The sequence below is a fragment of the Drosophila navojoa genome, chromosome X (assembly GCF_054131105.1).
Source record: "Drosophila navojoa isolate 15081-1374.11 chromosome X, UAZ_NAV_1.0, whole genome shotgun sequence".
NCBI classification, from domain to species: domain Eukaryota; kingdom Metazoa; phylum Arthropoda; class Insecta; order Diptera; family Drosophilidae; genus Drosophila; species Drosophila navojoa.
The window spans coordinates 33,724,613-33,748,787 of NC_142895.1; the positions used below are offsets into that span (position 1 = coordinate 33,724,613).

A 24,175-nucleotide genomic window follows, 5' to 3' on the forward strand; every position below is an offset into this window, starting at 1 on the left:
GCCTATTCCTCCCTAGTAGGAGTAGACATAAAATGTGTTTATCAGTCATTATAGAATTATAGCACTAGCTCAGGTGCAAAATTTCAACTTTCTAGCTTTAGAACTTTAGGAGATACAGTTTTATCTGATTTGCCACGCCCCCAATGGGCGTAGATATATCCACCATTGCTTTTTTGACTTGGGGGGTCAACGTGGATCTACATACCAAATTTCAACTATCTAGCTCTTCAACTAACATGATTTCTGGTATATCGGAAAATGCATTTTCCGATTTGCCACGCTTCTAGTGGGCGGATCAGGAAAATTTTAGCTCTTTATAAATCGGAGTTATACACGAGTATGTGTTCAAATTTCAAGTTTCTAGCTTCAATAGCGGCGAAATAAACTGAGTTCATACGGACAGACAGCAAGACGGATATTGCACAAAAGCAATATACTAATTCAATTCAATATTATAGCCACTACAACTTTTATAATTACTATTATAAGTCTAACACTATTTGTAATCATTAAATTTAAGACAATATATAAGAAAATTATCATAAGATATGAAACAGCCATAACATCAAATAATTCAACACCAGAAGAGCAACTACTCCCCGAAACTCTTTCACCATTAGAAACCATACCACAATTGTATTCTACATTTTCCGCCTGAGGACAGGCTACTCTCTTTAGGATGGGCAAGTAATATATCCATCAGCACTCACACACACTTAAACACAACACCAAAGCCACGATCGCCCTAGCAACTACTCATAAACAAATCGGCCACTTATAAACAAATCGCCCATGCGTCAGCTTAGAAAAAATCATCCGATCATGCACTCATATAAACAAGTCGCACTCCAACGCATCGAAACCTTTCTTGTGGGAACTGCATATTCAGAATTTTTGGCAGCGATCAGGACACTCACTTCACCAAAATCACGCCACCATCGATATACATTTCTAGCTATATAAGACAAACAAATTTTCAATCAGCAGTTTAGTTTCCATATAGCTCTAATACCACTCTTACATCGCGTAAGAATAATTGTACTCCGTTATAAGTTTTATTTAAGAAATAATTTTTTTGTATTTAAACTATAACAACGGTCTTATTATTATATATGTATATATAAATATATATATATATATATGTTTATATTCCCATTGTGATGGGAATCAGGTTATTATGGTTTTGTAAAAAGTATGTAACAGGCAGAAGGAGCCGTGGCATACTCCACAAAGTATATATTCTTGATCAGGGCGACGAGCTTCCGTAAAATGTAAATAAAGAATGAAATAAAAAATATAATTAAAAACTATATTTCAAAATTTTTACATTATGTATATTCCCCAAATGCCTAAAACATGATTTAAACATTTTTTATTATATTATTATATTGGTAACCCTTTTTATTTAATTATATCAAATTATTTTTTTTTTTTTAATATTATGTAGTTTTTTTTTCATCCTTTTTAATACATGCAAACTATATACCATACACATGCACATACATATATATAAATACCCGAAAACACGTAAAAGAGAAAAACTTGAAGCAACAGCTAATTAAGAACAAGCACTGAAAATGTAATGGACTAGTTAACGTTAATTTAAAGAATAAATGTATCTTTTGGAATTTTGTGAGTCCTAGGCTAGGACTATAGCTTTGGCATAGAAGAGAGTCGAGGCAATTTTTTCCAGTCCAAGATTTGCATAATGCGCTATTTTAGCAGAACTCCATGTCTGATCTTTCGGGTCGAGCGCAACTGAGTACACCCGATTCGCATTTAATTAAACGCAGTGCCTCTGCATCTCCCATTTTATCCGGGAAACTACAGACCACCAGCACTTTCAAGCGTCCGGTCGTCACCCGGTCCAGTCCGAAGCCAGAGAGGCTGCAGTAACTTTAGGAGTACTTATAGACCCATATTCAGAAACTGGCGAAATACGGCAGAGGGGGACACAAACATCCAGAATAGAGTTTAGGGTGGAATAAAAAAACGATGCTGTCAAATTAATATCATTCCACTCATATAAAATAGACCAGTCTGTTGAATTAATTAATTCACTAAGCAAAACAAAATCGCATTTACGTTAACAACGACTAGGTTTAGAAGGCAAAGGTGGATAACTGAGATGATCATCAACAGGAGTCGATCTCACGACATTAAAGAGCGAATCGTGATTAGTAAACACCAGATCAAGTGTGCGATTCAGGTGATTAGAAATAGAGTTAATCTGAAACAGAGACAGGTTAAACAATTCATCAAAAAGATAGTGATCAATTGTCGGAATAAAGTAATTTGTATTACAAGTTGCTGACCAAGAAGTGTTGGGAATGTTAAAATCCCCCAACACAAGAAGCAAGTCTTTATCATTCACATGCTCATAAACATCTTTAATAAAATTTATATGATGAGCATAAACTTGTAAATCAGAAGAAGGAGGGATATAAGAACTAGTGATAAACGCGATGGGAGAGTTAATTTAACCCCTAAAATCTCTGTATTATGAAGGTACGAAAAGGTAATCACATCAGAGAGGATACTGGATTTAACCGCAATTAGCACTCCACCTCCTCTGCGCATTGAAAAATCAAGTCTAAATATAGTGAAATTATTTGAAAGTATGTTAATATTAGGAATATTATTACCTAGCCACGTTTGCTTTCGAGGAGAGACGACTAATAAGGACATGTTGGGAGTGGCTGAAATTACCACTCATGGCTTCAAAACGATTGGAAAAGATTCCCATTTTTGAACAGAAACCTAAGTATCAATAGCAGCCACAACAGAAAAAGCAATAGCTTCAGGAACAGGATGACAAAACTGAAGCGCAAGGTGAGGGAGGGGCAAGCGAATTAGGTGATGGTGATGGTACAGAGGGAGGTACAAACAACGACAAAGACACCAAATGAGGTGGGGGACTCTCGAAATTATACTGGGTTAGTGTTTCTTCAGCAGCAGCCATATCACTGGATAACTGCTTAAAAATCTTTTTCAGTTTTAAAAACTGAGCCTTTACAGCGCTGTACATTTTAGAAAAATTGATCTGTCTTTCTAAACAAATCGGACAAGACCAGCGTACACCCCAACTACCAATTTGTACCTATGACATAATCTTGTCGTAGTCACGACCAGTGAGGCCTGCGCTTTTAATATGCATCATATTATTGCACAGCCAGCAATTGACAAATTGCGCTTGTGCAGAGTCCATTGCCTGCCTGAACGTACAAGACTTTTTGCAGCAGCTCATATTGGCAATTGGGTACAAAGAGAGTAAAATATGTATACAGAGCGAGTCCAACAACAATCAGCCGTTGAAGAGCAGAACGAAAGATTATGTTGAGATAGATAGTCAGCAACAAAACATCCCTTACAGAGCGTAACGAATGAAACACAGCACGAGAACCGAAATCGAAAGAGCAAGTAAGCTCACACTCACACTAACTAACGTGTAACAAGTAAAGACAGGGAGAGTGCCAGAAAACTCTCACTGAGAACTCTCTCTCTCAATACAAAACTCACGCATTTGATTAGAAAGATATTCTCTGCCATTGTCAATATATGGATTTACAACTTTATAGTTAGGGCGAGCTTCACTTTTTGCAATGAAGTCTTAAAATACAAAAATTATAACTGATTTATTAAGTATGATAAACAGTAATGTGTGAATTGATCAATAAAAACAACATTGTAATTGTTATTATCAATAGTTGATTGTACCACACACATGATCTAAATACTTATATTTTTCAAATTTCAATCGACTCTGTTTTCCTTTTATACAAGCTACACAAAGTTCATTGTATGATTTAACATTATTTAATAGATTTATATCTTCAACTAAGCTATTGCGTTTGATTTCTAAAAATACTTTTATATGCCCTAACCTTTCATGCCATAATCGATACTCTGCACTTTTTGAAATGCCTGATGTGAATATTTTCCCATTTAATTAAAATACCAATGTGTTTCGTGTTACAATGATTCCTTCCGGGTTAAATTCAATTGTGAGTCCAGCGTCTTGCATCTTCTTTACTGATATTAGGTTATGTGGATACATCTTTGAGTAATATATTGTTTCCAGAGCTGTTAAGGTCAAACACTCCTCTTGTCGCATTAACAAATTCACCACGCTTTGCAATTTCAATTGAAAATGAAAATCAAGTGCTCGTAATCAGAAAACAATGTAATGTATTTAATAAGATGGTCTAAAGCTCACGAGTCCAGAATAAAATCTACCTCACTTGAGTTAATATTTTAATACCCTGAACCCATAACCTGAACCCATTGAAAATGGAATCATCGCAGACCCCATAACGTTTATATATTATTGATCAGGACGACGAGCTGTGTCGATATAGCCCGGTCCACCTGTTTGTATGAACGCAATATATTTCGGCACTATTGAAGCTAGAAAATATACTCATGTATATTATTTACAAAGTGTTAAAATTTTCCGGATCCGCCCAATAGGGCCGTGGCAAATCAAATGCCTAGAATTACAGTTTTATCTGATTTGTCACGCCCCAAATGGGCGTAGATATATCTATCATAGTTTTTTGGACTTGGGGGGTCAACGTGGATTTACATACCAAATTTCATTTATCTAGCTCTTCAACTAACATGATTTCTGGTATATCGGAAAATGCATTTTCCGATTTGCCACGCTTCTAGTGGGTGGATCAGGAAAATTTTAGCACTTTATAAATCGGAGTTATACACGAGTATGTGTTTAAATTTCAAGTCTCTAGCTTCAATAGCGGCGAAATAAACTGCGTTCATACGGACAGACGGACGGACAGCAAGACGGACATTGCACAGAAGCAATATACTAATTCACTTCGTGAATGAGTATAAAGAGGGACAAGAGCCGGAACTGATGGCGGTCTTGTGCGCACGCCTCGTTCCAAGCGTGTGAACGCGATGCCGTTATTGTACCATGATGCTTTTGCAAAGAATTGGTGCCGTTGAGAATGTACTGAGCATGCCCGGAGTACTCAGAGAGGATCTTCCGGTGGCGAATGAGATGAAAGCGAGGCGAGGATCGTGGAGGTGGACCCAAGGAGCGGCCACCAGGGAATAAAACGTTCGAATCGGATATTGAAGGTGAGCCTGGAGATGGCCCGCCAAAGAGAGAAATGCTAGAGACAGTGCAAAGAGGATGCACGAAATCCACGCCCGGTAACAAAGGAGGGCCGGATGAGTTGGAAGACGAGTAAAAGGACTTTTAGGAGCGAGGTTTGCGCTCTTGGAAGACGTCAGAGGAGTGACGCACATAGCCGAGCATAGCATCCGAATGAAGGACGACAAGCCTCTGAAGGAGGGGCACTACACTGAGAATCCGGCTATGCGGAAAGTGATCGATGAATGGGAGGACGAGTAGCTTCGAGCTGGGGCCATTGAGCCGTCGATGAGCCCAAACAGAGCAGAGATCAGAAGTGTCATAGAAATTGGAGACCGTTTTGTAAACATAAATAAGCATCGCAGCCCAGCTGCATAAGATAAGCAAACCTTGACCCAGCACACTGAATATTGTAAACACAATTAATCATAGCCAGAAAATAGTATAAGAAGCCTCTTAGAATTGAGTAAGAAAAACCGTTTTATTTTTGATTTCAAATAAAGAACATGTATTGAACTGTATGAAGATAATACATAATTAGCGTAGCCGGTAAACGGAGTAACATAATTCGAAACTTTTTTGTGAAATCTTATAAAAGTGAACAAAAATAAAAAACGGAGTAACGAAATTCGAAAATTGTTTGTGAAATTTTATAAAAGTGAACAAAAATAATAATCGGGGTAGGTTTTGTGAAATCGTATAAAATGAACAAAACTAAATGAAGAAGCGAATAATACAACTCAATAAAATGGAAAATCAAAAATAATAATCGGGGTAGGTTTTTTGAAATCGTATAAAATGAACAAAACTAAATGAAGAAGCGAATAATACAACTCAATAAAATGGAAAACCAACAACAAATATTTGAAATGCAGTAATGTATTCAATTATTAACAAATGTAATCATCGCAAGAGAAGGTGAAGGCAGAAATCCAATTAAAAATCAAAGAAACTGCATAGAGAAGCAAACGAGATACCTACCAACATTTAATAGGCAGGATGGAACTTTACATGGATTCGTGTCTGCAGTGGACCAGATTATGAAGGAACTATACTTAATATTAACCCACCAGCAAATTGGACGGAATGTAAACATCGTTTGAGACATCATTATAGACCAAGAACGGATCAGATGGGATTAACTAGGAAAATCAATAATTTAAGAGTAACAAGCGTAAGAGACCTTGATAACAAAATAAATAAATAAAATAATAATAATAAAATAAATAAATAATAAATAAATTGAGGAAATTACTGATTTTTCGGTCTTTGAAAATAATATTAGATTAATTGATATTTTAAGTGGATTATTAATTCAAAGAGTTAAAGAATTAGCTTGTGGCCCGATGGCAATCGCCTTAATGAACAAAACAACTTTAACAGATTAAGAAATGAACTTTCTAATTTCGTTGGTCTAAATTTTTGAAATTTGAATCGAAAATTATTAATAAAAAATGACAATAATTATCCATCAAACTATAATAACATACAATTTAACCAGAACTCAATAAAAGATACAGACAACAGAAATTACAACGAAAATAATCAACAACAAAGCCATAACATAAGACAAAATCAGAATTTTAAGGAATCTAATTTTAGTAGATACTGGAACTAATATAAGTATATTGAATACTAAAAATATATGTAAATCAAAGTATAAAATAATCGGTTGAATCCCGCGGGCTACGGGGTGAGGCGCTCGCTCCAAGTTTCGACCACTTCGGCGCGGTGCTCCAGGCGACGCCCCACCACCTTCCCCATGTAGCTGGCACTCACCGGCGGGGGTGCAGTCATCTCCTCGTCCTCCGAGTCGGAGATTACTATCGTTTCGTCCCGCGCCTATTCCTCCCTAGTAGGAGTAGACATAAAATGTGTTTATCAGTCATTATAGAATTATAGCACTAGCTCAGGTGCAAAATTTCAACTTTCTAGCTTTAGAACTTTAGGAGATACAGTTTTATCTGATTTGCCACGCCCCCAATGGGCGTAGATATATCCACCATTGCTTTTTTGACTTGGGGGGTCAACGTGGATCTACATACCAAATTTCAACTATCTAGCTCTTCAACTAACATGATTTCTGGTATATCGGAAAATGCATTTTCCGATTTGCCACGCTTCTAGTGGGCGGATCAGGAAAATTTTAGCTCTTTATAAATCGGAGTTATACACGAGTATGTGTTCAAATTTCAAGTTTCTAGCTTCAATAGCGGCGAAATAAACTGAGTTCATACGGACAGACAGCAAGACGGATATTGCACAAAAGCAATATACTAATTCAATTCAATATTATAGCCACTACAACTTTTATAATTACTATTATAAGTCTAACACTATTTGTAATCATTAAATTTAGACAATATATAAGAAAATTATCATAAGATATGAAACAGCCATAACATCAAATAATTCAACACCAGAAGAGCAACTACTCCCCGAAACTCTTTCACCATTAGAAACCATACCACAATTGTATTCTACATTTTCCGCCTGCGGACAGGCTACTCTCTTTAGGATGGGCAAGTAATATATCCATCAGCACTCACACACACTTAAACACAACACCAAAGCCACGATCGCCCTAGCAACTACTCATAAACAAATCGGCCACTTATAAACAAATCGCCCATGCGTCCGCTTAGAAAAAATCATCCGATCATGCACTCATATAAACAAGTCGCACTCCAACGCATCGCACTCCAATCCACGCCCGGTAACAAAGGAGGGCCGGATGAGTTGGAAGACGAGTAAAAGGACTTTTAGGAGCGAGCTTTGCGCTCTTGGAAGACGTCAGAGGAGTGACGCACATAGCCGAGCATAGCATCCGAATGAAGGACGACAAGCCTCTGAAGGAGGGGCACTACACTGAGAATCCGGCTATGCGGAAAGTGATCGATGAATGGGAGGACGAGTAGCTTCGAGCTGGGGCCATTGAGCCGTCGATGAGCCCAAACAGAGCAGAGATCAGAAGTGTCATAGAAATTGGAGACCGTTTTGTAAACATAAATAAGCATCGCAGCCCAGCTGCATAAGATAAGCAAACCTTGACCCAGCACACTGAATATTGTAAACACAATTAATCATAGCCAGAAAATAGTATAAGAAGCCTCTTAGAATTGAGTAAGAAAAACCGTTTTATTTTTGATTTCAAATAAAGAACATGTATTGAACTGTATGAAGATAATACATAATTAGCGTAGCCGGTAAACGGAGTAACATAATTCGAAACTTTTTTGTGAAATCTTATAAAAGTGAACAAAAATAAAAAACGGAGTAACGAAATTCGAAAATTGTTTGTGAAATTTTATAAAAGTGAACAAAAATAATAATCGGGGTAGGTTTTGTGAAATCGTATAAAATGAACAAAACTAAATGAAGAAGCGAATAATACAACTCAATAAAATGGAAAATCAAAAATAATAATCGGGGTAGGTTTTTTGAAATCGTATAAAATGAACAAAACTAAATGAAGAAGCGAATAATACAACTCAATAAAATGGAAAACCAACAACAAATATTTGAAATGCAGTAATGTATTCAATTATTAACGAATGTAATCATCGCAAGAGAAGGTGAAGGCAGAAACCCAATTAAAAATCAAAGAAACTGCATAGAGAAGCAAACGAGATACCTACCAACATTTAATAGGCAGGATGGAACTTTACATGGATTCGTGTCTGCAGTGGACCAGATTATGAAGGAACTATACTTAATATTAACCCACCAGCAAATTGGACGGAATGTAAACATCGTTTGAGACATCATTATAGACCAAGAACGGATCAGATGGGATTAACTAGGAAAATCAATAATTTAAGAGTAACAAGCGTAAGAGACCTTGATAACAAAATAAATAAATAAAATAATAATAATAAAATAAATAAATAATAAATAAATTGAGGAAATTACTGATTTTTCGGTCTTTGAAAATAATATTAGATTAATTGATATTTTAAGTGGATTATTAATTCAAAGAGTTAAAGAATTAGCTTGTGGCCCGATGGCAATCGCCTTAATGAACAAAACAACTTTAACAGATTAAGAAATGAACTTTCTAATTTCGTTGGTCTAAATTTTTGAAATTTGAATCGAAAATTATTAATAAAAAATGACAATAATTATCCATCAAACTATAATAACATACAATTTAACCAGAACTCAATAAAAGATACAGACAACAGAAATTACAACGAAAATAATCAACAACAAAGCCATAACATAAGACAAAATCAGAATTTTAAGGAATCTAATTTTAGTAGATACTGGAACTAATATAAGTATATTGAATACTAAAAATATATGTAAATCAAAGTATAAAATAATCGGTTGAATCCCGCGGGCTACGGGGTGAGGCGCTCGCTCCAAGTTTCGACCACTTCGGCGCGGTGCTCCAGGCGACGCCCCACCACCTTCCCCATGTAGCTGGCACTCACCGGCGGGGGTGCAGTCATCTCCTCGTCCTCCGAGTCGGAGATTACTATCGTTTCGTCCCGCGCCTATTCCTCCCTAGTAGGCGTAGACATAAAATGTGTTTATCAGTCATTATAGAATTATAGCACTAGCTCAGGTGCAAAATTTCAACTTTCTAGCTTTAGAACTTTAGGAGATACAGTTTTATCTGATTTGCCACGCCCCCAATGGGCGTAGATATATCCACCATTGCTTTTTTGACTTGGGGGGTCAACGTGGATCTACATACCAAATTTCAACTATCTAGCTCTTCAACTAACATGATTTCTGGTATATCGGAAAATGCATTTTCCGATTTGCCACGCTTCTAGTGGGCGGATCAGGAAAATTTTAGCTCTTTATAAATCGGAGTTATACACGAGTATGTGTTCAAATTTCAAGTTTCTAGCTTCAATAGCGGCGAAATAAACTGAGTTCATACGGACAGACAGCAAGACGGATATTGCACAAAAGCAATATACTAATTCAATTCAATATTATAGCCACTACAACTTTTATAATTACTATTATAAGTCTAACACTATTTGTAATCATTAAATTTAAGACAATATATAAGAAAATTATCATAAGATATGAAACAGCCATAACATCAAATAATTCAACACCAGAAGAGCAACTACTCCCCGAAACTCTTTCACCATTAGAAACCATACCACAATTGTATTCTACATTTTCCGCCTGAGGACAGGCTACTCTCTTTAGGATGGGCAAGTAATATATCCATCAGCACTCACACACACTTAAACACAACACCAAAGCCACGATCGCCCTAGCAACTACTCATAAACAAATCGGCCACTTATAAACAAATCGCCCATGCGTCAGCTTAGAAAAAATCATCCGATCATGCACTCATATAAACAAGTCGCACTCCAACGCATCGAAACCTTTCTTGTGGGAACTGCATATTCAGAATTTTTGGCAGCGATCAGGACACTCACTTCACCAAAATCACGCCACCATCGATATACATTTCTAGCTATATAAGACAAACAAATTTTCAATCAGCAGTTTAGTTTCCATATAGCTCTAATACCACTCTTACATCGCGTAAGAATAATTGTACTCCGTTATAAGTTTTATTTAAGAAATAATTTTTTTGTATTTAAACTATAACAACGGTCTTATTATTATATATGTATATATAAATATATATATATATATATGTTTATATTCCCATTGTGATGGGAATCAGGTTATTATGGTTTTGTAAAAAGTATGTAACAGGCAGAAGGAGCCGTGGCATACTCCACAAAGTATATATTCTTGATCAGGGCGACGAGCTTCCGTAAAATGTAAATAAAGAATGAAATAAAAAATATAATTAAAAACTATATTTCAAAATTTTTACATTATGTATATTCCCCAAATGCCTAAAACATGATTTAAACATTTTTTATTATATTATTATATTGGTAACCCTTTTTATTTAATTATATCAAATTATTTTTTTTTTTTTAATATTATGTAGTTTTTTTTTCATCCTTTTTAATACATGCAAACTATATACCATACACATGCACATACATATATATAAATACCCGAAAACACGTAAAAGAGAAAAACTTGAAGCAACAGCTAATTAAGAACAAGCACTGAAAATGTAATGGACTAGTTAACGTTAATTTAAAGAATAAATGTATCTTTTGGAATTTTGTGAGTCCTAGGCTAGGACTATAGCTTTGGCATAGAAGAGAGTCGAGGCAATTTTTTCCAGTCCAAGATTTGCATAATGCGCTATTTTAGCAGAACTCCATGTCTGATCTTTCGGGTCGAGCGCAACTGAGTACACCCGATTCGCATTTAATTAAACGCAGTGCCTCTGCATCTCCCATTTTATCCGGGAAACTACAGACCACCAGCACTTTCAAGCGTCCGGTCGTCACCCGGTCCAGTCCGAAGCCAGAGAGGCTGCAGTAACTTTAGGAGTACTTATAGACCCATATTCAGAAACTGGCGAAATACGGCAGAGGGGGACACAAACATCCAGAATAGAGTTTAGGGTGGAATAAAAAAACGATGCTGTCAAATTAATATCATTCCACTCATATAAAATAGACCAGTCTGTTGAATTAATTAATTCACTAAGCAAAACAAAATCGCATTTACGTTAACAACGACTAGGTTTAGAAGGCAAAGGTGGATAACTGAGATGATCATCAACAGGAGTCGATCTCACGACATTAAAGAGCGAATCGTGATTAGTAAACACCAGATCAAGTGTGCGATTCAGGTGATTAGAAATAGAGTTAATCTGAAACAGAGACAGGTTAAACAATTCATCAAAAAGATAGTGATCAATTGTCGGAATAAAGTAATTTGTATTACAAGTTGCTGACCAAGAAGTGTTGGGAATGTTAAAATCCCCCAACACAAGAAGCAAGTCTTTATCATTCACATGCTCATAAACATCTTTAATAAAATTTATATGATGAGCATAAACTTGTAAATCAGAAGAAGGAGGGATATAAGAACTAGTGATAAACGCGATGGGAGAGTTAATTTAACCCCTAAAATCTCTGTATTATGAAGGTACGAAAAGGTAATCACATCAGAGAGGATACTGGATTTAACCGCAATTAGCACTCCACCTCCTCTGCGCATTGAAAAATCAAGTCTAAATATAGTGAAATTATTTGAAAGTATGTTAATATTAGGATTATTATTACCTAGCCACGTTTGCTTTCGAGGAGAGACGACTAATAAGGACATGTTGGGAGTGGCTGAAATTACCACTCATGGCTTCAAAACGATTGGAAAAGATTCCCATTTTTGAACAGAAACCTAAGTATCAATAGCAGCCACAACAGAAAAAGCAATAGCTTCAGGAACAGGTCATATAGGATCAAGCGAGTGAGAGCGGATGACAAAACTGAAGCGCAAGGTGAGGGAGGGGCAAGCGAATTAGGTGATGGTGATGGTACAGAGGGAGGTACAAACAACGACAAAGACACCAAATGAGGTGGGGGACTCTCGAAATTATACTGGGTTAGTGTTTCTTCAGCAGCAGCCATATCACTGGATAACTGCTTAAAAATCTTTTTCAGTTTTAAAAACTGAGCCTTTACAGCGCTGTACATTTTAGAAAAATTGATCTGTCTTTCTAAACAAATCGGACAAGACCAGCGTACACCCCAACTACCAATTTTTACCTATGACATAATCTTGTCGTAGTCACGACCAGTGAGACCTGCGCTTTTAATATGCATCATATTATTGCACAGCCAGCAATTGACAAATTGCGCTTGTGCAGAGTCCATTGCCTACCTGAACGTACAAGACTTTTTGCAGCAGCTCATATTGGCAATTGGGAACAAAGAGAGTAAAATATGTATACAGAGCGAGTCCAACAACAATCAGCCGTTGAAGAGCAGAACGAAAGATTATGTTGAGATAGATAGTCAGCAACAAAACATCCCTTACAGAGCGTAACGAATGAAACACAGCACGAGAACCGAAATCGAAAGAGCAAGTAAGCTCACACTCACACTAACTAACGTGTAACAAGTAAAGACAGGGAGAGTGCCAGAAAACTCTCACTGAGAACTCTCTCTCTCAATACAAAACTCACGCATTTGATTAGAAAGATATTCTCTGCCATTGTCAATATATGGATTTACAACTTTATAGTTAGGGCGAGCTTCACTTTTTGCAATGAAGTCTTAAAATACAAAAATTATAACTGATTTATTAAGTATGATAAACAGTAATGTGTGAATTGATCAATAAAAACAACATTGTAATTGTTATTATCAATAGTTGATTGTACCACACACATGATCTTTATACTTATATTTTTCAAATTTCAATCGACTCTGTTTTCCTTTTATACAAGCTACACAAAGTTCATTGTATGATTTAACATTATTTAATAGATTTATATCTTCAACTAAGCTATTGCGTTTGATTTCTAAAAATACTTTTATATGCCCTAACCTTTCATGCCATAATCGATACTCTGCACTTTTTGAAATGCCTGATGTGAATATTTTCCCATTTAATTAAAATCACATATTCACATATTGAATACCAATGTGTTTCGTGTTACAATGATTCCTTCCGGGTTAAATTCAATTGTGAGTCCAGCGTCTTGCATCTTCTTTACTGATATTAGGTTATGTGGATACATCTTTGAGTAATATATTGTTTCCAGAGCTGTTAAGGTCAAACACTCCTCTTGTCGCATTAACAAATTCACCACGCTTTGCAATTTCAATTGAAAATGAAAATCAAGTGCTCGTAATCAAAAAACAATGTAATGTATTTAATAAGATGGTCTAAAGCTCACGAGTCCAGAATAAAATCTACCTCACTTGAGTTAATATTTTAATACCCTGAACCCATACCCTGAACCCATTGAAAATGGAATCATCGCAGACCCCATAACGTATATATATTATTGATCAGGACGACGAGCTGTGTCGATATAGCCCGGTCCGTCTGTTTGTATGAACGCAATATATTTCGGCACTATTGAAGCTAGAAAATATACTCATGTATATTATTTACAAAGTGTTAAAATTTTCCGGATCCGCCCAATAGGGCCGTGGCAAATCAAAAAAAAATTTTTTCCGATATGCCAGAAATCATGTTAGTTGAAGAGCTTTGGCGGATATATCTTTACCCATTGGAGCTTGGCAATTTAGATAAAACTGTATCTCCCAAGTTGCCAATCAAGAATGCAGAAATTTTAGCAGGTGACCTAATATTTCGATTCTTTAAAGATGGGGCGTGGCAAATCGGACCTGAAGATATAGTGATTTTTCCATTTTCCGCTAGAAGCCTCAAATTTCGTATATATAAGCAAGTGTACCTCCCAATTTTGACGAGCTAAGATGGATTTATCTCCGCCCAAAGGGGGCGTTTATAGCTCCTAAGGTATAGAAGCTAGAAGCTTCAATTTGGATAGTTAAGTTAGCAGTAACCTCCTCTATCAATTCTTTAAATAATATTGTTACGCCTCTTTAGGGGTGTGGCATATCAAAAAATTCCCTGTTTTTTTTTTCATTTTTGGCGCGTAAGCATCCAAATTTTGGAGCTAGGTTACAGTTAACTTGTTCCATGAAGAACTATTAGACCTAAACTTAGCTACTAAATTGCCAATGGGGTGAGAATGAGTATTCCGCAGTCGGTAACGCCCAACTGCAACGGTCTTACTTGGTTTGAATTTGCTTTGTAGATAAGATTAAGGACTATGCATTGGTTGAATTTTATATGTAGCAATTACATCATCTACATATAATAGAATATAAATGCTTTTATTTAGTATATATTTGCATCGATCAACTACTAAATTTTCGAATTCAACTTCCTTTAAAACATCATCAAATACTTAAACCAACATCGTGCCGGCAGTTTAACTCCATAAATGTATTTATTAAGTTTGCATACTTTGCTATCATAAACTTCCTTGTATTCACTTTCCGCAATTTATAATCATTTGGCTCATAACCGACAAGTATAGTTTCAATTGATTTTTCATCAAATTTTCGTTTCTGCACTTGTTTAAGTGCAAGATATTTTAGAAGTGGCTTTTTTTAATCCCACAATTCAAAAGGTGTTTTCTTCAAATTTTGTAAGGCTAATTGGAGATCTGTTAATTAGGTAACTGTTAAAACAGGTCCACCCCAAAATTGTTTGCTAATATTAGCACTGTTACTCATAGAGCGAGCCTTCTCGGTGATTGTTCTGATCATCCGTTCTGACACACAGTTCAATTGTGATGTATGGGGAACTGTTAAATGATAAATAATGCTTTTTTCAATACAAAACTGACGCATTTGATTAGAAAGATATTCTCTTTGTTGGAAGACACACAAAACCTTCCCATTTTCAATGGATTCAGGGTATCAAACAAATTTGAAATAAATTTAACATGGATGATTGTAATCCTGTGAGTACTCCATTACCAAATAAATTGAATTATGACTTGCTTAACGCAGATGAGGAATGCAATGCGTTTTGTCAGAATCTAAGTGGATGTTTTATGAACGTAATAATTGACATAGATACCGAAAAATTTGTGAAGAATTGTTTTGATTGTATTTTGGTATCCCAAGCGACAAATCCACCACCAATGAAGGGGACTGAATTTCCGAATGGATCTTGGATCTCGGTAGCTACAGATCTCTTAGGACCGCTATCCTACAATGAATATATTCTAGTCCTAATAGACTTTAACTCAAGAATTTGAATACCTTCGCTCCATCACATTTGAATCACTTATTGGGACTTGAAAGGAAATTTTTAGTAGACTGGGTTACCCAAAAAGGTTACGAACCGATAATGGCGAACAATATGTAAGCCTTGAGTCAAGAATTATTGTAAATCGTGCTGCATAGAGAAAATAACAACACCTTCTTATTGGCCACAAGCCAACGATGAGGTCGAGAACATAAACAAGGCTTTAGTCAAGCAGTTGAAAATAGCTCATCAAAACAAAAGGAATCTTATGGAGGAAATTCAAGCACTGATGTACAATGTAACTCCTCATGAAACCACAGGTACGGAACTGATGTTCAATCGAGTAATTGGGGATAAAATTCCAAGAATACAATATTTAGTGTGAGATTTTGCAGACTCAGCGGGGAGGGATGAAGATTGTGTGTGGGGGAGGGAAAACGCTCTTAAGAAGTGCAAATCACCTTAAAAGGGTCCCCGAAATCGACCGATGCCACCAACGCGAAATCGGTTCCAATACCAGCCGCAAACCAAACTCCACAGCTAGCCGATCAACTCGAGAAGCAAGCACCAGACGAGGATCACGATAACTCTAGCGAAGGACTAAAGCTTAAACTCGTGAGGAAGAGGGATGTGTGAACCAGCGCCGAGAGGCTAAACAGCAATCGACGCCTACAAAGCAGAGCCTCTTTATGATCTCTTATTACTTCTCTCTTTATTCGGATTTAGTTTTTAGTACTTTTTTGACAAGCGAAGCGGCCGCATTGGAGCGGAAATATATATATCTTATTATTTTGGAAATCAAGTGTTTCATTGAAAGTTGAAAGACGCTGCGCTTGTCTTAGCTGGCATGCTCCGGAGCTATTTGAAGCGTTTTGGTCACGAGAAAACTAACGAGTGCCCCTAGTGCGGGTGGGGGCATGTGGAAGACGCCGACCACATCCTTTTCGTATGTGGACGGTTTCTGGAGGAGAGGGGTCGTCTAGAAGATGCACTGGGCCGCTCCATCAGAGCGAACAACATAATCAACGCCATGCTGGAATCGAAGGAAGCTTGGGAACTAACACAGTGATGATGGAGCTGCGCAGAGTCGAGCGAAGACGAGCTGTACCAGGCTAAGTATAGTGCTTGCGAAGGCATGCTTTACGGCCGTCCCGCAAGCATCGCGCGCTATCCGAGCCAAAACTCAACTTGCAACTTGTGGTATAAGATTGTAAATAAATATATATATAATATATATATATATATAATATATATATATTTTATATATATATATATATATATATATAATATATATAGTAGATTTATATATATATATATATATATATATATATATATATATATCTATATCTATATATATATATATATATATATATATATATATATATAAATCGACTCAGCTTGACGTCCTGATCAAGAATATATAGACTTTATGGGGTCTGTTACGCCTCCTTCTGCCGGTTACGTACATTTTAATAAACCATCCAGGGTATAACAAGTAAGAACGATACTGTCGAGCGTTACCGACTGCGGAATACTCATTCACACCCCATCAGCAATTTAGTAGCAAAGATTTGCTGTAGTAGTGTAGAAAGTTCAGTTTTTTTCTATTTGGCATGTCCCAGCTCATGGAATAAGATAACTAAGAGGCGAAACAATATTGTCTTGGGAATCGATGGAGAAGTTTACTATTAACTTAACTAAACAAATTTAAAGCTTCTAGTTTTTATACTTTATATATAAATTGTTGCGGTTTGTCACACCCCTGGCGGACATACATTCACCAAAACTATTTGGTCTCGTGGTTCAGCCGGAGTATATATACGAAATATAAGGTCTTTAGTATCAATAGTGTCCATCATTTGGCAGAATTTTAAAAATCACTATATTTTTTCCGATTTGACACGCCCCTAAAAGGCATAGACATGTAATGTTTTCATCAATCTTTATAGAATCAGAACACAGCAAAATCTTAAAATTCTACCTTTGAAACTATTTGAGATACATTTGTATCCTATTATCCGCCATAGCTCGTGATATTGGATGGTCGACGTGGATCTACATTTCAAATTTTAGCTTTCTAGCTCATCAATTAATATTATTTCTATCAGAAAATGCATTTTCCGACCCTAGTGCGCGGATCAGGAAAATTTGAACACTATAAATCGGAGATATACACGAGAATGTGTTCTAAAAATTCTAGTCTCGAACATTGCACAAACCAATATACTCATTCCTCTTTCGTGAATGAGTATAAAAATTTAAAAAAGTGTTTTTCGACAGACTTGAATTCATATGGATTCTTGTGAGTTACTGAGCTCTTAGACTCTATCGCCAAACTAGAGTCAAATTTCGATGCGGTTCGCACTAACCGACTTCGAGTCCATATTTAGTGATTTACCTGCGAAATTTTGGGTTAATTATACTGAAGTTAAAGGCCTTGCTTGAGCGTGAACTGCAAAGTCGGCCAAGTCAAAAGCTATTTTGACTATTGATACAAGCTTGACAAATACTCATTTAGTGCTAGCTACCTCAAATCGTTCGCGTTTGCCTTTATTTACAATCACCGAAATATAGTTGAATATATACTAAGTGGGACAATTTTTTCTCTCAAACTTTTCTTTATTTTCAAAACGATCATAGATGCTGACTCTGATCTCAGCCATATTGAGAAGTTCCAGCATATTTGATCCTATTAAAGTGGTGCTACGTTGGATACCATCAGCTCATTCGATATAAATAAGGCTAATTATTTCGTCGCTCTGGACACTCTTCAACGTCGATTTTACAATAAAGGTTTTATTTTACAGGCACACATCAGAACGATATTTGGACTTGGGAAGACTGATGCATCTGTGAGGAGGCGGAGGCGGAGTTGCTGATTTTAATAATTGAATAAGTACACTCAGGCCAAATGGGAGGAACGCTTATCGGCTGATGAGGTACCATCGTGGGCCAATTTGTTTACGTTCTTGCAAGAGCGGTGTCGAATGCTTGAAAATTTGGATCAAGTTTTGCAGGATGGTCAGATTGGCGAGTCAGGGCACATCGTGAGTATGCATTAAAAAAAATCATTTGTTGCAACCAAGATTCCCATTCCACATGATTCCACATGATATTTCAATGTAAGCGCTTTGAGCATTACCTAAATTGCATAAGAAGGGACATGAGTTAAAAAATAGCTTGCTGCAGTTTCTGGCAATGGAGATGCCAGCTTCTCAACTGAAGGATACTCAGTCGATCTAGTTATGAAATCGTAAATTTCGGCTATTCAAATGTCATCACTAGAATCATCGCTGAGACGATTTATGAAAATTGGCCTGGAATTTCAATGTATACCAATAGCTGGAACGTACTTTATTTATTTATTAAAAAGATATTGATAATAAAAAAATAATACTGCTGTCAACTAATTTTAAAATAGCACACACCAGATTCCCACAAACCAAAGTTAAAAGTAAACATTAGGATCATCTTGAAGGTGTAGTTTAGATTAAGCATTTGCACTGGCGAAGCTTTACATTATATGCATACATGCACGATGCAAACAATTTGCAGCAAGTTGAAAATAATTTGCAGAAAAGTTTGCATAATTATTCACACCAATGCAAATATTGCATGCAAATTATTTCCTTCAATCAATTTTTCTTTTGCACGCGTTTCAATTTTTTGTTTGCATTGCTTGCAAGTTACACTCATTTGCAAGTTCTGTTGTTTTGAAAAGGTCAAGATTTGACGTGTGTATATATGTACATATGTATTTATACATAGTCATATAAATCAATAAAAAATAAATATATTTTTATTTTATCTGCTAACTTCTTGATTGAAATTATATGTAATAATAATAATAATAGATGTAATAGATGATTATCAAATAATATCATATTTAATGTAGTAATACACTTATTATTTTACAACTCATGGTTGTTTAATTATTTGTAACACATTTAAATATTAGTTATCAGTAAAATGCCTAATTGCAATTTGATGTGGTGATTATTACTAAAATATACCAAATTTACAGGTCTAATATAATCAATATTGCAGAACTCAATGTTGTTTAAGTATATCTTTACATTGAAACATTCTTTATCGGTTTATTTGTTGATTGAATTCGATGTTATCGTTGTTTGAATAATATCAAATTTTCTGTATTAATAATATTATCCCATTGATTGATCTTTATCGGTTTATTTGTTGATTGAATTCGATGTTATCGTTGTTTGAATAATATCAAATTTTCTGTATTAATAATATTATCCCATTGATTGAATTCGATGTTATTGTTGATTATTGAATAATATCAAATTTTCTGTAAAAATGAAATTATTATTACACCACTCATTGTTGTTTAATATTTCTATCACATTTAAATACTATTTATCAATTAATTGCCTAATTGCAATTTGACGTGATGATGATTACTAAAATATATTAAATTTACAGGTTTAATGATATCAAATATTCTGTAGTAATAAACTTATTATTACACCACTCATGGTTGTTTAACAATTTCTATATCATTTAAATGCTATATATCAATGGATTGCCTGATTGCAATTTGATGTGATGTTGATTAAATATTAATTATAAATTAATTGCATTCTTGCAAGTTGATGTGCTGATAATTACTAAAATATACCAAATTTACAGGTTTAATCAAATTAATATTGCACAACTTATTGTTGTTTAAGTATTGCTATCACATATCAATACTTTGCAGCAGTTAATTTGTTGATTGAAATTGGGTGTTATAGATTATTATCTAATAATATCAAATTTTCGGTACTAATGAAATTATTACTACACAACTCATTGTTGTGTAAGTATTTAATAATTTAAATAATATTTATCAATTAATTGCCTAATTGCAATTTGACGTGATGATGATTACTAAACTATATTAAATTTATAGATTTAAATAGTTTAAACTTTCTGTATAAATAAACTTTATCACACCAACAATTCTATCACATTTAAATATTATTTATCAATTAATTGTTTAATTGCAATATGATGTGATAATGATTAGTAAAATATACAAAATTTCAATATTCGTCATTGCTTAATTTCCTGATTTCAATGAGGTATACTAGATGATTATAAAATGATGTCAAATTTTCTGTAGTAATAAACTGAATATTACACCACTTATGGTTGTTTAACAATTTCTATTACATATAAATATTGTTTATTAATGAATTGCCTAATTGGTATATGATGTGATGATGATTACCAAAATATTTTAAATTTACAGGTTTCATATAATTAATATTGCAGAACTCATTGTTGTTTAAGTATCTATATACCATTTTAATATAATTTTCATGGGTTAATTTGTTTATTTAAATTGGATGTTATAGATTGTTGTTGAATAATATCAAATTTTCTGTATTAATAATATTATTACAAACCAACTCATTGTTGTTTAACTATTTCTATTACATATAAATATTATTTATAAATTAATTGCATACTTGCAACTTGATGCGATGATAATTACTAAAATATACCAAATTTACAGGTTTAATCAAATTAATATTGCAAAACTCATTGTTGTTTACGTATTGCTATCACATATCAATACTTTGCTGCAGTTAATTTGTTGATTGCAATTGGGTGTTATAGATTATTATGGAATAATATCAAAATTTTCTGTCTTAATGAAATTTTTATTACACAACTCATTGTTGTTTAAGTATTTCTATCACATTTAAATATTATTTATCAATTAATTACCTAATTGCAATTTGATGTGATGATGATTGCACAACTCATTGTTGTTTAAGTATTTCTATCGCATTTAAATATTATTTATCAATGAATTGCCTGATTGCAATTTGACGTAAAGATGATTACTAAAATATAATCAATATTGCACAACTCATATGTGTTTAAGTATTGCTATCACATTTCAATATTCTTCATCGGTTAATTTGTTAATTTCAATTGGATGTTATAGATTATTGTTGAATAATATCAAATTCTGTATTAATAATATTTTTACTACACAACTAATTGTTGTGTAAGTATTGCTATCACATATCAATATTTTGCTGCAGTTAATTTGTTGATTGCATTGGGTGTTATAGATTCTTATAGAATAATATCAAAATTTTCTGCCTTAATGAAAATTTATCTACGCAACTCATTTGTGTTTTAGTATTTCTATCACATTTCAATATTCTTCATTGGTTAATATGTTAATTGCAATTGGATGTTATAGAATATTGTTAAATAATATTAATTTTCTGTATTAATATTATTATTACAAACCAACTCATTGTCTATTACATATAAATATTAATTATAAATTAATTGCATTCTTGCAAGTTGATTTTCTGTAGTAATAAACTTATTATTACACCACTCATGGTTGTTTAACAATTTCTATCACATTTAAAAATAATTTATTATTTAATTGACTAATTGCAATTTGATGTGATGATGATTTACAGGTTTAATATAATCAATGTTGCACAAGTCCTTGTTGTTAAAGTATTGCTATCACATTTCAATACTCTTCATCGGTTAATTTGTTGATTGCAATTGTATGTTATGGATTATTATTGAATAATATCAAATATTCTGTATTCATGAAATTATTACTACACAACTCTGTGAGGAGCAATATAGGTATGCACGTATTAATGTATATGAACGTACGTATTTGTTGTGCGTTTATATGCATATACGTGCACTTATATGTTGCTCCACACAGCGACGCGAATACTCTAGGAGCGACCCTCGCACCGGAAAGGAGGTCAAAGTCCTGTTAGAGGCGGACTCTTTCGCTCCTACAGATTCAGCAATGGGTTCGCGTCGCACACACGACGATCATCGGTGACCGTTAGCCGAGGTGCCGTTCGGCCAACGGTACTTCGGCCAATGGGAGGCGGCCACGCAATTTGGCGGGAAGGTGGCGTCACCCGCATCACGCCACTTTACCGTTTCTATGGGCACGAGCGGCTGAAAGGCCCCGCTCCAGAGCCGAACGGGCCCCGTTATCACCCAAAGCAGGGCCTGTGGCTGGGCTATAAAAGGACACCGGCGGCTCCATACGGGGATTCAGATGATTGGGAAAATTCAGATGGTCAGACGATTTAGTGGTGATTAAAGGATTGAGTGACGATTAAGCAAGTGAAAAGTGATTAGTGAACATCCAGTGGGAATCCTCGCGACAACGAAAGAGGCCATCAGCAGCATCAGCGGCACCGATCAGGACATCGGTGCATATCAGCGGCTTAAGCGAGGCCTGCACATCTGAGTAAGTTCACGAAGCCGTGCGCAAGAGAAGTGTTTGTGAGTGAAAACGAAACTAGTGTTGTGCTGTGAGCGAGTGGGATAGTAGGAGACGCCTGCATATCTGAGCGAACCGCCAGAGTTTTGTTCAGACCGAAGTCCTGGCGTTTCCCGAATCGTCCCGGTAAACTAGCGTGGTTTTTTAGCACAACACTCTCCCAGCCGGAGTGCGTTGAACGAGCGCTCGGTAGGTGTGCTTCGCTAAAGCCAACCAGCGAGCCAGCATAACTTTAAGTGGCATGTACATTTCAAACTTATTCAAGAGATTATATATTTACGCTAAAAAAACCTAAATTCACAAGTGACTAATTAATATCGCAGGGGCTTCAACAAATAAATTTGTTGGCACGAATCCACAGTCAGCTGAAACTTGCCCAGCTTAGACTCGGGATAAACCGAAGGTTCGTTACAACTGGCGCCTAACGTGGGGCCCTGCGATAAGAGTTTAATTAGAAATTGTGACTATGGTGCGAGCGTGGGTATATAACTTGAAAAAGGATGAAGTGTTGAGTTATGGTGACGAGTTCGGAGTGAGCTTGTCAGGCACACTGGACGCTATGCGGAGACAGTTCGGTGAGTGGGTTGAGAGGAATGAAGGTAGCAGTCCTTACTCACTGAGGATCGCCCAGCTGAGGCGCCTGCATGGACGCCGTGCCTCGCTGAGAGATGACACCACGACCGCCGTAGTTGAAGACGACATGGAGACAGAGCTGGCGCATGTGGCGTGGCTCTGTGTGCCTTCCACGAGTGCAGCGGCACGGCTGCAGGACACCCGACAGGGTGAGATGAGAACCACGAGGACTCGGCAGAACAGCACAAGAATATCCAAAGGTGGCCAAACAAGTGCGACAGTGGAGTTCTTGGAGCAGGTGGAGTGGTCGGCGGACACATATGGCCTGGATCTGGATATGATCCCGAGGGCGAAGCCAGAGCTGCTGAAAGGCATGACCTTGAAGTGGTACGTGGCCAACAACAGGCACTGGACGGCAGAACGTTTGCCTGTTGCCAGTCGGGAAACGAGCAGCGGCACCCACCATCCAGGGGCGAGCGGGAGCAGCGGACAGGAGCCCCCAGGCGCTAGTGGGCCGTCTTCAGGAT

At 35.9% G+C, this 24,175-nt stretch overlaps 1 pseudogene; it reads left to right on the plus strand.

Moving 5' to 3' along the window:
* Positions 1-2,811: 2,811 nt before the first annotated feature.
* LOC149090900 (uncharacterized) lies at positions 2,812-18,837 on the plus strand (annotated as a pseudogene).
* The last annotated feature ends 5,338 nt before the right edge of the window (positions 18,838-24,175 follow it).